The sequence below is a fragment of the Phoxinus phoxinus genome (assembly GCF_949152265.1).
Source record: "Phoxinus phoxinus genome assembly, chromosome: 25".
Lineage (NCBI taxonomy): Eukaryota > Metazoa > Chordata > Actinopteri > Cypriniformes > Leuciscidae > Phoxinus > Phoxinus phoxinus.
Window position 1 is genome coordinate 7,977,428 of NC_136900.1, and position 9,935 is coordinate 7,987,362.

General features: G+C 40.3%; 3 long non-coding RNA genes across 3 annotated transcripts in view; 1 reads left to right on the plus strand and 2 right to left on the minus strand.

The window, feature by feature from the left end:
- LOC306993570 overlaps positions 1-64 on the minus strand; it is a 53,916-nt gene extending 53,852 nt beyond the window's left edge. The window contains exon 1 of the long non-coding RNA XR_013796477.1: positions 5-64. This is a non-coding gene — a long non-coding RNA (uncharacterized lncRNA). The remainder of the gene's footprint in view (positions 1-4) is intronic.
- LOC306993571 overlaps positions 1-4,542 on the plus strand; it is a 53,133-nt gene extending 48,591 nt beyond the window's left edge. The window contains exon 8 of the long non-coding RNA XR_013796479.1: positions 2,056-4,542. This is a non-coding gene — a long non-coding RNA (uncharacterized lncRNA). The remainder of the gene's footprint in view (positions 1-2,055) is intronic.
- Positions 53-5,853, minus strand: LOC306993572. Its single transcript, XR_013796481.1, has 3 exons — positions 5,625-5,853; positions 5,463-5,543; positions 53-138 (listed from the first exon to the last, which is right to left on the minus strand). It is a non-coding gene; the product is annotated as an uncharacterized lncRNA (long non-coding RNA).
- Positions 5,854-9,935: the final 4,082 nt, after the last annotated feature.

A 9,935-nucleotide genomic window follows, 5' to 3' on the forward strand; every position in this document is an offset into this window, starting at 1 on the left:
TTACCTTCTCGCCGCCCTGCTGTATCTCGTGCACTCTCAGCCACAGGGGTCACACAGGGGTCACACAGGGGTCACGGTGTCGACTCTCCCCCACAGCCAGACACAAGCCCGTCCAGTCCCGCACATCTGTAACAGGAGCTGTTGGCATATCAAAATAGCAGCTTCAGGCCTTTGCCCTGTGAACCCGGGGCCGGCGAGCCTCTCGTGCCCTATTTAGCATCGCTGAGCAAACTCAGCTGTCCGGATTCCTCCCGTCTGCACCTGGGGCCCTCGGGGGCCACGATCCTGATTAAAGGGTGCGTGGGGAACCACGTTATGGAAACCCAAGAGGAAATCGGTCAATAAAAGCAGTTTCTAGTTTGTTTTTTTGGTCTCGATCAAAAATTTATTCTTTATATTTCTGTTTTCAATTTCTGATTCTGTTTTTGTCGGGCTTAAAGTCAAGTTCTGTGTGACTGGCCTGTGATCATAAAAAGTTTGGGAAAACTGCTCATCAAATCAATGTCATTGTGGTGTAACCAACATGCAGGAAGCGTATAAAATAAAAAAAAGTAACCAATGTAGGCTATTGAAATAATTTTATATTAAATGAAAATATTAAATATTTAATCTTTATTATGTAATATAAATTATATGAACATAATATAACATTATAATATTCATTTAATAATTATTATTTAATATTTAAATATTAAATAAAAATGTTTAAATCATTATTTGATTAAATATTTGTATTACATTACTCAAATCGATTAATTGCGATCAATCGCATATATATCATAAAAGTTTGACTTTATATACTATATGTGTGTGCGTAGGCTACAATAATATATGCATATATAGGGCTGTCATGATGTTAGATTTTTCACACCACGGTTATTGTGGCCAAAAGAATTCCCGATATATCGTGATATCTATAGAAACCTAGTCTGCTTTTTTTTTTTTTTTTTCACAGACTCAAAAATCGTCAGCTGACCTGAGACTGTCTCTGGCTTTCTTTGAAGCTCCCTTTGAAATAAAAATACAGAAAATACTGTCAAGTTCAACAGTGTGATGAATTGATATTAACATCAACACTGATACTTTAACCTGTTAACTTGCGTAACGTTACCCATATTTTAAGCTCTTAAACCTATCGTTGCACCAGCGCCAAAAAAAACAACAACAAATCACGTGCAAATAATACAACATACAAAAGACGAGTAAAGAAAACGAGGTAGGCTACTTAATAATCACCATTTATTTAAATATATTAACATAGAAACCCGCTGTTAACAGGTTAATGCCACATTTCCCATTCCATGACTAGTAAAATAATCACAACTTACTCAATGGCGAAATCCGCAGGGTGATGGACACGGAGATGGGTGAAAAGGTTGGTGGGGTTTCCCCCCTTCGCACTGACCGTAGCCCGACAGATTCTGCAGATTGGGCTGTCTTAAAGTGGCGTTTTCTTTGAAACCAAAAAAACTCCCAAACTGGCGCTTACTTTCTTCGGGTGTCTGTGGACAGAGCGTTTCACTCTCTCGGTCAGACGACATGGTTCTTCCATAGACAGTATAGGGTTCTTCTCAGAGAGAATAACGGCGCGGGCGCGCGCTGCGTCTTCTTCTTGTTTGATAGTGTCAGCGGGTGCAATACTGCCACAGTGCCACCTGAGAGGTCAACGAGGTACTGGCGCTGGAGTATTTACGTGTCATTTTATCATAAGAGTCCTATTCATTTTAAACATTGTGGTTATCGCCAATACCGGTATATTGTCACACTCTAACACACACACACACACACACACACACGTATATTATAAACACAAACTCCTATGTTAGATTTGACAGCACTAATTTAAATACATATTTTGTAGGAGTTAGTGTTGACAGAATCAGGGAGAAGGCAGGTTGGGATTGGGATTGGGAAATTACCCGGACTGAACCAACGAACTGTGCCCCGCATGTGTATCGCCCACCAAACCAAGACCCAAATCTGACCAATTCCTGAAGAGAAGGCTTGCCGTAAAATCAGCAGATAATGACGAAGACTCATTTCTCTTCATCACAGATGCAGAAAGATGAAGACGGACAGTAATCAGACTGAATGAGCTTCCTGAGCTCTTGGTGACAGGTGCCAGTTCAAATACACACACACACACTCGCCTTCATTCTCTAATGCGTTTGTCTTTTTTAGTCTGTTTTTGAAGACTCCTGCTCTTCCTTTATGTTGTGTGCAGCGTTCATTTCTGTTTCGTTAATATTTTGAATAACATTTTATTTTTATATTTTCACTTTTCACTTCAATTTTGGTTAAAATTGTATTTATTAAAGTTTATTTTAGACTTTTTTTCTCACAAAGTTTTATTTCTCACAAATCTGGCTTTTTTTCTCATAATTGTGAGTTTATATCTCACAATTCAGACTTTGTTTTATAGAAATTTCCAGCTTGTAAGTTTTGTACAAGTTTGTAATTGTGAAAAAAATGTCTGAATTATGAGATAAAAAGTATTTTTGTAATTCCGAGGCGGAAAAAAGCTTCCATGATTTAGTTTATTTTTATTTATACTTTAAAAAAAATTCAGTTAGCGCTTATTTTGTTTCAAGTAACAGAAAATGTGTATGGTTTTAGTATTCGTGAACGATAATAAGCCTGCTTCCGGGATGATGTATAAGTGTATTTTCAGACGGGGCTCGAGCGCTGACGGCTCCAGCGTATCCCACTGTCCTTTGGGGTGAGGTAGTAGGTTGTATAGTTTTAGGGTGACACCCTTCCTGTTAGATAACTATACAACTTACTGTCTTTCCTGAAGAGGCTGTAATATCACCGTCATCTTCCTCTTTAAACTCTGCGACGAAACCTGGACAGGATCACGACCAGACAGGACTGGGTTTGGATGGATGAAGTCTCTGGAATAGTACATCCATCAAGCAAATATAAAAACTGAATTACATGATGTGCATGTTGGTTAAAAGGTTAATTGATTTGATGGTTTTAAATGATCTTTTGTTAAAGAGGCCATATTACGTCCTTCTACAGTCTTGATGTAGTTTTTAGTCTCTACTAGAACAGGTTTTCCTGCTTGAATGTTGATTATTTTCCTCATATTCTCCATTGTTGCGGCTCCTCTCTTCCCAGTCTGTCAGTAACACTGTTTACTTCCTGTCTCTATGAAGCCCCTCCTTCTGAAAAGCACACTGTGCTCTGATTGGTCAGCTGGAGCAGTGTGTTGTGATTGGTTGAGCGCTTCGAGTGTGTTTGGGAAATGTCCCGCCCCTTAACATAACCAGCAGTTTAACACACTACACACTAACTCAACCAGGCCCCGCCCCTTTATTCTGCGTATGAATTATTATAATGAGGAATATTGTGACGTGTTCGTTCCCGGAAGAAACTGAAGACTACAATGGAGGCGTTAATAAGAGAATAGACTTTTTCATGCTCAAACAGCAACATTACAATGTAAAAAAGCACAACAGGTCCGAGGGAAGTTTTCCCAGCTGTGTGCTTTGCAAAAAAAACAAGATTTTTCATTCATATTACGCAAGTTGCCGAGAGTATTTCCGCATTTCGAGGCCTCTGCACTGAGGATGTTTTTCATTTCGAACACGATCTGTGCCGTGAAGTCCGTTATTTCACAGGATCCTCGATGACTCTGCGCTCCTGATGTTCGTACAGGGTGAGGTAGTAGGTTGTGTGGTTTCAGGGTAGTGATTTTGCCCCATCAGGAGATAACTATACAACCTACTGCCTTCCCTGAAGGGCAGCGATACGGCAGCGGGACACCAGCAGGAGGCGCTCAATCTCACGCATCATCAGGACATGCAGGTACATTCAGACGATCAATTTAAAGTCCCCCGGCAGTCAATCATTTTATCCCTTAAAACTCATCTTTGATCATCAAAATTAAATATTTAAATGTTTTTTCCTTGAAATGTAACTCGACACTCTTGCCTCATTTAGTATACGCGGTTCTATGAATATGCAAATGAGCCCCGCCTCACTCACTCAGAGATCCACTGGTTGACGATCACACGTTGATCTGATTGGTTACAAGGTAATTTGTGACGTCAGAAACACCAGCGATTTCAAACCGTGTTTTTGAGACTGTCTTTGGTTCACTGCAGTTTTAAGCAGAAAATACTCGACTTATGCTTGAACACAAACCATGTGTAAATTCATATTAAAAACACCACATAGTCATATAAACAACATTAAAAACTTGATTTTCACCACAGGGGGACTTTAAAACATAAATATGAATCACCCAGTGAAAAATTCTATATGCTAGCATACTTCCTAAACACTAAATAAATTAAATGTTTAACAGAACAACTAAAGCCGGTTGGATATTTAAAAAAAAAAAAGCACGATCCTTAACTTCGATATTGTCTTCATTAAGTCATCTTGATATTTTGGAAGGCTGTGGGTTAAACTTTTTACAATATAAATATGATGAAAATATATATATATATATATATACATATGCAATATCTGTTTAACTTTTATGTGGTGTATCAGTTTTTATTCCACGTCTGTCTACAAATAAACCTGCAATAAAACAGACTTTTAATAAATACGTTTCTTGTTGTCTTTTTGTGACTCTGAACAATTAATGAAATCTCACATATGTAAAAGAACAGGTCTTGGCTTTGGAAATATACTGATTTAATCAATTAAGATTACATTACATCACTATTTTTGCACACACTTTGTAAAGCAGCTCGTTTATCACTATTTCCAGACTATAGAACTTAAACTGAATTCGATATCATGAAATTATTATTTTAAATCAGTAAGCCTTTAGTTGTTTAAATCTGATTTTGTAGATATTTTTTACATTGTGTTTCCTTCTGGAGTGTCAGTAAATGTTTGAAGCTTTTGTAATAGTTGTGTTTGAGTCCCTCAATTGTCCTCAGTGTGAAAAGATGGCTCTCAAAATGTCACTGCATTAAAATATGCAAAAGATGCTGGAAAACAGAGGAACTTTCAGGACCTGGAGGATTTTTCTGAAGAACATTTGGCAGTTTAACTCAAGAACAACCATTAGAAAAAACACACAAAAAACAGTTATGGATCATCCAGGTAACAACACGGTATTAAGAATCAAGTGTATGTAAACTTTCGAACACAATTAAAAAAATGTATGAATTCAGCTTTTTTTTTTGGTCTTGTGGACTATCTAACATTTTTGGTAAAATATCTTACAGTACTAAATAAAAAATAATATGCATTTTGTATGATCCCTCTTATTTTAGTTAAAATAATTAACATTTAGCAGATTCTGCAAGGTGTATCTAAACTTTTTACAACGACTATATAAGTTTGATGGTAAGATGGCAGTAAACATTTTAGGGTGAATGATTCCTTTAAGAAACACACAAACACTTTTAGTGTAATTTCAACATAACTGCATATAGAGAATAACCTTTTTTTCATGCTAGTAGTTTGTTAGGTGGTTATACATATAGGCCTACCTGTATTTCATAATTCATAATTGGATGGATCACCTCAAGGCTGGAAACTGGACTCTGGACCACACACCGGACTGTCAGAACCTCACATGAACAGATGTACACATTAGACAGAGGAAAAAAACATTATATAAAGCTCTGCAAATACTGTTCTATCATACTGACCATGATTCCGCGTTAAATAGCAGTGTCATAATGTCAACAATTTCCTGATTCACAGTCCATGAGGAGCAATGTGAGACATTTGTTCCCAGCCAATTGGTGGAAGAAGCAAAAAAACTGTTTTTTTTAAATGACACCCTTTATACTACAATATATACACAAGCATTTATTAGGAATGTAAGCAATATTTCTGCAAAATGGCGCTGAATCATAAGAAAATATGCTGAGCTAGCTAATGTTGTCTGTCAGCAAACGCATCGTCATCATAATAACTTTATAACACAGTCATGACGCCATCTATTGGTCAATCTGCTGCACTGTACACAGATTTACGATTATTATTACCATATTCTATAACTGCCCGTGTACGATTGGATCACTTGTCTTTAAAAAAAAAAAAAAAAAATGCATGCAATGATACACTTTTTAAGGTTATCATTCTAACTAATAATTTCATGTATTTTTAAAAGTATATTATTTTATGATATAGTTGATTAATAGTTATTAGGCTAATAAAAAAAGTTTTATTTTACATTCTTACTAAATATAAGCATGAACATTGTATTTAACATTGCGTAGTTATGTTATATATATATATATATATATATATATATATATATATATATATATATATATATATATATATATATATTAATCACGATTAATGAATCACGAAGGAAAAAGGATGAGTCGTGTTATATATATATATATCGTGATTAATGAATTTGACAGCACTAATATATATATAGGCTATATATTACTATACAATGATAAATAATGTTCATGCTTATATTTAGTGAGAATGTAAACAGAAAGCTGTCATTTAGAATTTTAATTTTACAGTTAGAATAATAAAGTTAGAATTTAGAATCTTAGAATTAGATTTAAGAATTAGAATTACAAACTAAAATTCCAATATTATTCAATTCTTGTAACATCTGTTGAGAAAGTGAACACAATATAAGCACACTGACATAGATTAGGATAAGAGTCACTTTATAATTAAGGTAAATTCGAATCTTGTTCTGTCAAAAATATCAGGTTGGGGCAATGTGTTTTAGATGTTAAACATTTATAAACATGTATTATTAATCAAAAACAACAATATCAAATGTTAATGAATGTGCTAACATTGTTTAAGTTTTTATGCCATGGTCACGACCAATTAAATGTTGCAATATAACACAAAAGAAAAAAACACAAATCTAAAAAAACGACTCATCAGAAGATCTTTTGTTAGGAAACATCTCAGACGGGGATTTTCCACCGGTTTCGGGAGAGATCCCAGCTGTGTTCTGCAGAAATCAACACTTTCACCATCCGTGATGCAAGTCCCATTATTTCAGGATCCTGCAATCTCATTGTCCAGGATGTTTGTTATTCCATTTTAAACAAAGTCTCTGCCATGACTATTCTCTGATGGTTCATCAAACACACTTTCTAAGCTTGTTATTTTGCAACATCGGGACATGCTGTGCACAATATCTAAATCCATCCCTTTTTCCTTTGCTAAAACACTTGCATGTCTCAACTCGATTTTGGGTTCATCTTATTCTGGGTCGCATTTTGATAAGGGTCAGAAACTATATATTTTCATGTGACACATGAGTGAGAATAATGTTAAGTGTGATATTATAAAGGCAATATGTTGTTGTTAATGAATATAGCAATGTTAATGTATTTGGTCTTGGTGAACTAGATCTGCTACGCTTCTGCTGTTGATTATTAATTTTGCAGAAGTAGGGATGTGCTACTGCTAATAGATACACAATAAATCCAGTGTCAGATCTAGGCAGGTGGAGCTGGGGAGGTGGAGGGGTTCAGAGGAACTGTTGCAGGACTATAGCTTACAGCAAACACTGAACATATTGAGCAAGCGATATCATTGGCTGCAGGATCAGCAGAGGCCAATCAGCTTGTGCCATGTGGTAATACCGCATCTGCAATTTCTAGTAGGCAAAAAACAGTAGGCCTATGTGAAAAAAGAAGTATGTCTGAATTCACATAAAAGAAAGACTTACTACTTAAAGGCCATGTTGCAGGTTAACCACCACTGTCGATTAATGGGTACATAAATCACTCAAGATATGTATATCATTTTTAAAATGTCTCAAAAAGTCTTAAATACCATTTTTTTACGGTTTTGGTATTAACGGTTTTTTCACGCAATTCGGTGATGACGTCGCGTTGGGGAGACGTGGAGGAAAGCTAGCCTGATGGCCGTCAAAGCCAATGAAATGCATGGTCCGAGGAGAATGAGTGGAGAGTTGGTGAAGTGTCCTGGTGAGTTGCTATCATTTAGCAACGCAGCAATGAGATAACGACACATTTTTTTTTACTGTCATTGAATAGCAACGAGTGAAAAATCAACGTTTTCTTTATAGTGGCGGTGATCATGACGTTAGTTCAGATAAGTACCGGTAACCTTTGTCATAGTACTGGTAAACTTTGTCTTTGTCATCTATAAATAGAAGGCATCGTGCTAGCTATATGGGCGTTTCTAAGCGTTTCTCTTCCTCCGGTGAAAATGTTGTTGCAAGCGTAGCCGCCGCGCGTCTGTCGCGGTGTTTGACAGGTGCTTGTGCGGGCGATGCCGTCCCATGGAAACTGCGCTGGAAAGCTTGTGCTGTTGGGCAGTGAGTGCGTTTGGGTCGCTGGTCGAGGAGCTCACCCCGCGACCAGATGTGACTGAATGCTGAATGCACGCTGCCTGAATCCGTTTGTGCTGAAGATAGCATACACACATCTCAGGCATGATCATGGTCCCCTTCAAGCCAGCACGCACGAGTTAATTGTTTGTTCTCTTTCATCATCTCGTGTTCGAGATCCACCTATGGGAAGGGCATCCGTACCTGACCTCTGCAGAAGCATCCAATTGCACCAAGTCTGGCTAGACAGACAGAAGCGCGCAGCCAATGCCAGGTAAGGCCCCGCCCCCTTACCTAGTGGCATATAACGCCTGCAAGCGCTGCTATTCTCCAGTTGACATTCGCTTCTCGCGATCTCTGCACTGACACAGTTCGGTTGGATTACGCTGCTCACTTTCGTGTCTTCAGGAGGACATATCGCCTGATCAGCCTCCGTCAGACGTGACAGTCGTCCTTTCAGCCTTTCTGCTGTGTTCTGCATTCGGAGCCGCCCGCGCTCTCGCCGTTTTTCACCTGCTCCTCCTTCCACGGCTGCCCGCTACGGATTTTTCCGAGTTCTTCTCCGGAATGTCGCTGTCTAAACCTGCCGCTTCTCCGGGGAACAGCCTATCACGGGCCTGCCCGGCCGCGTGTGGTGCGCTCATCGCCGCTAAGGACCTTCACCCGTTCTGCGTGGTCTGCTTGGGCCTTAAACACGCTCAAGAAGCCTTGGAGAACCCGGAAAATTGCAGTCACTGCCTTATGCTGCCCAAGAAGCTTTTACGACGTCGTCTGAAAGTTGCAGCGACCCAGTGCTCCGAGCTCGGCCTCTCTGACTCGGATGGGGGACACGGTGACGACGACGCGCTACCGGGGGACTCCCGGGGCGCCGCCTCTCTCATTTGGGCTGACCAGCCCAATCCCGCATTCCCCGAAGAGGACATCTTCGCGGGCAACCTCATGCTCGTCGACGAACCGGCCGGTTCCGGCGATGAGGATGACGCGGCCCTTTTTGGGGTCTCAGAGGACGAGGAGGCCATCCCGCCCTCTGGCTTTCCCCAGGCTAGCGCCCACACGGCCTTGCCTCAGTCCATCCTCCTGGAAGTTTGTGAGCGAGCGGCCGCTCGCCTCAACATGGAATGGCCGGCTCCACAGAGCGCCACCGACCAGGAGAGGGATATTTACGACGGGAAAGTGCTGGGACCCCCTGCCGGTCCGAGAAAACAACTCTTCCCCGTCCTTCCAGCGTGCGCGAAGCACATGAGGAACAATTGGAGCGACCCCCTCGACTTCAAACACGGTCTCACGGGTCTTGAGGTGAAGGACATGGCAGCTCATGGTATGGGTGACCCACCCGCTATCGAGCCTTCCATCGCCAGGCACCTTAACCCCGCTCAGGGAGGGCTGCTCGCTCCCCCGAAGCCGGTCTTGCCCAACAAGATGGACCGTTTTTCTGCCTCAGTTCACCAGGCCGCATATAAATCCTCGGCCTTGGCTGTCAGGGCCCTGAACGTCTCTTCACTCCTCTCCGCTTACCAGGCGGAGATTTTGGACGAATTAGGGCAACAGCTGGAAAAGGGAACTCCTTCTCTAACCTTGTGGAAGGAGATCCTCACGGTGAACGACCTCGTCCTCCGTAACGCTCGGCAGGCCGTCCAAGCCTGCGGGCGCTCTATGGCGCTTTCTG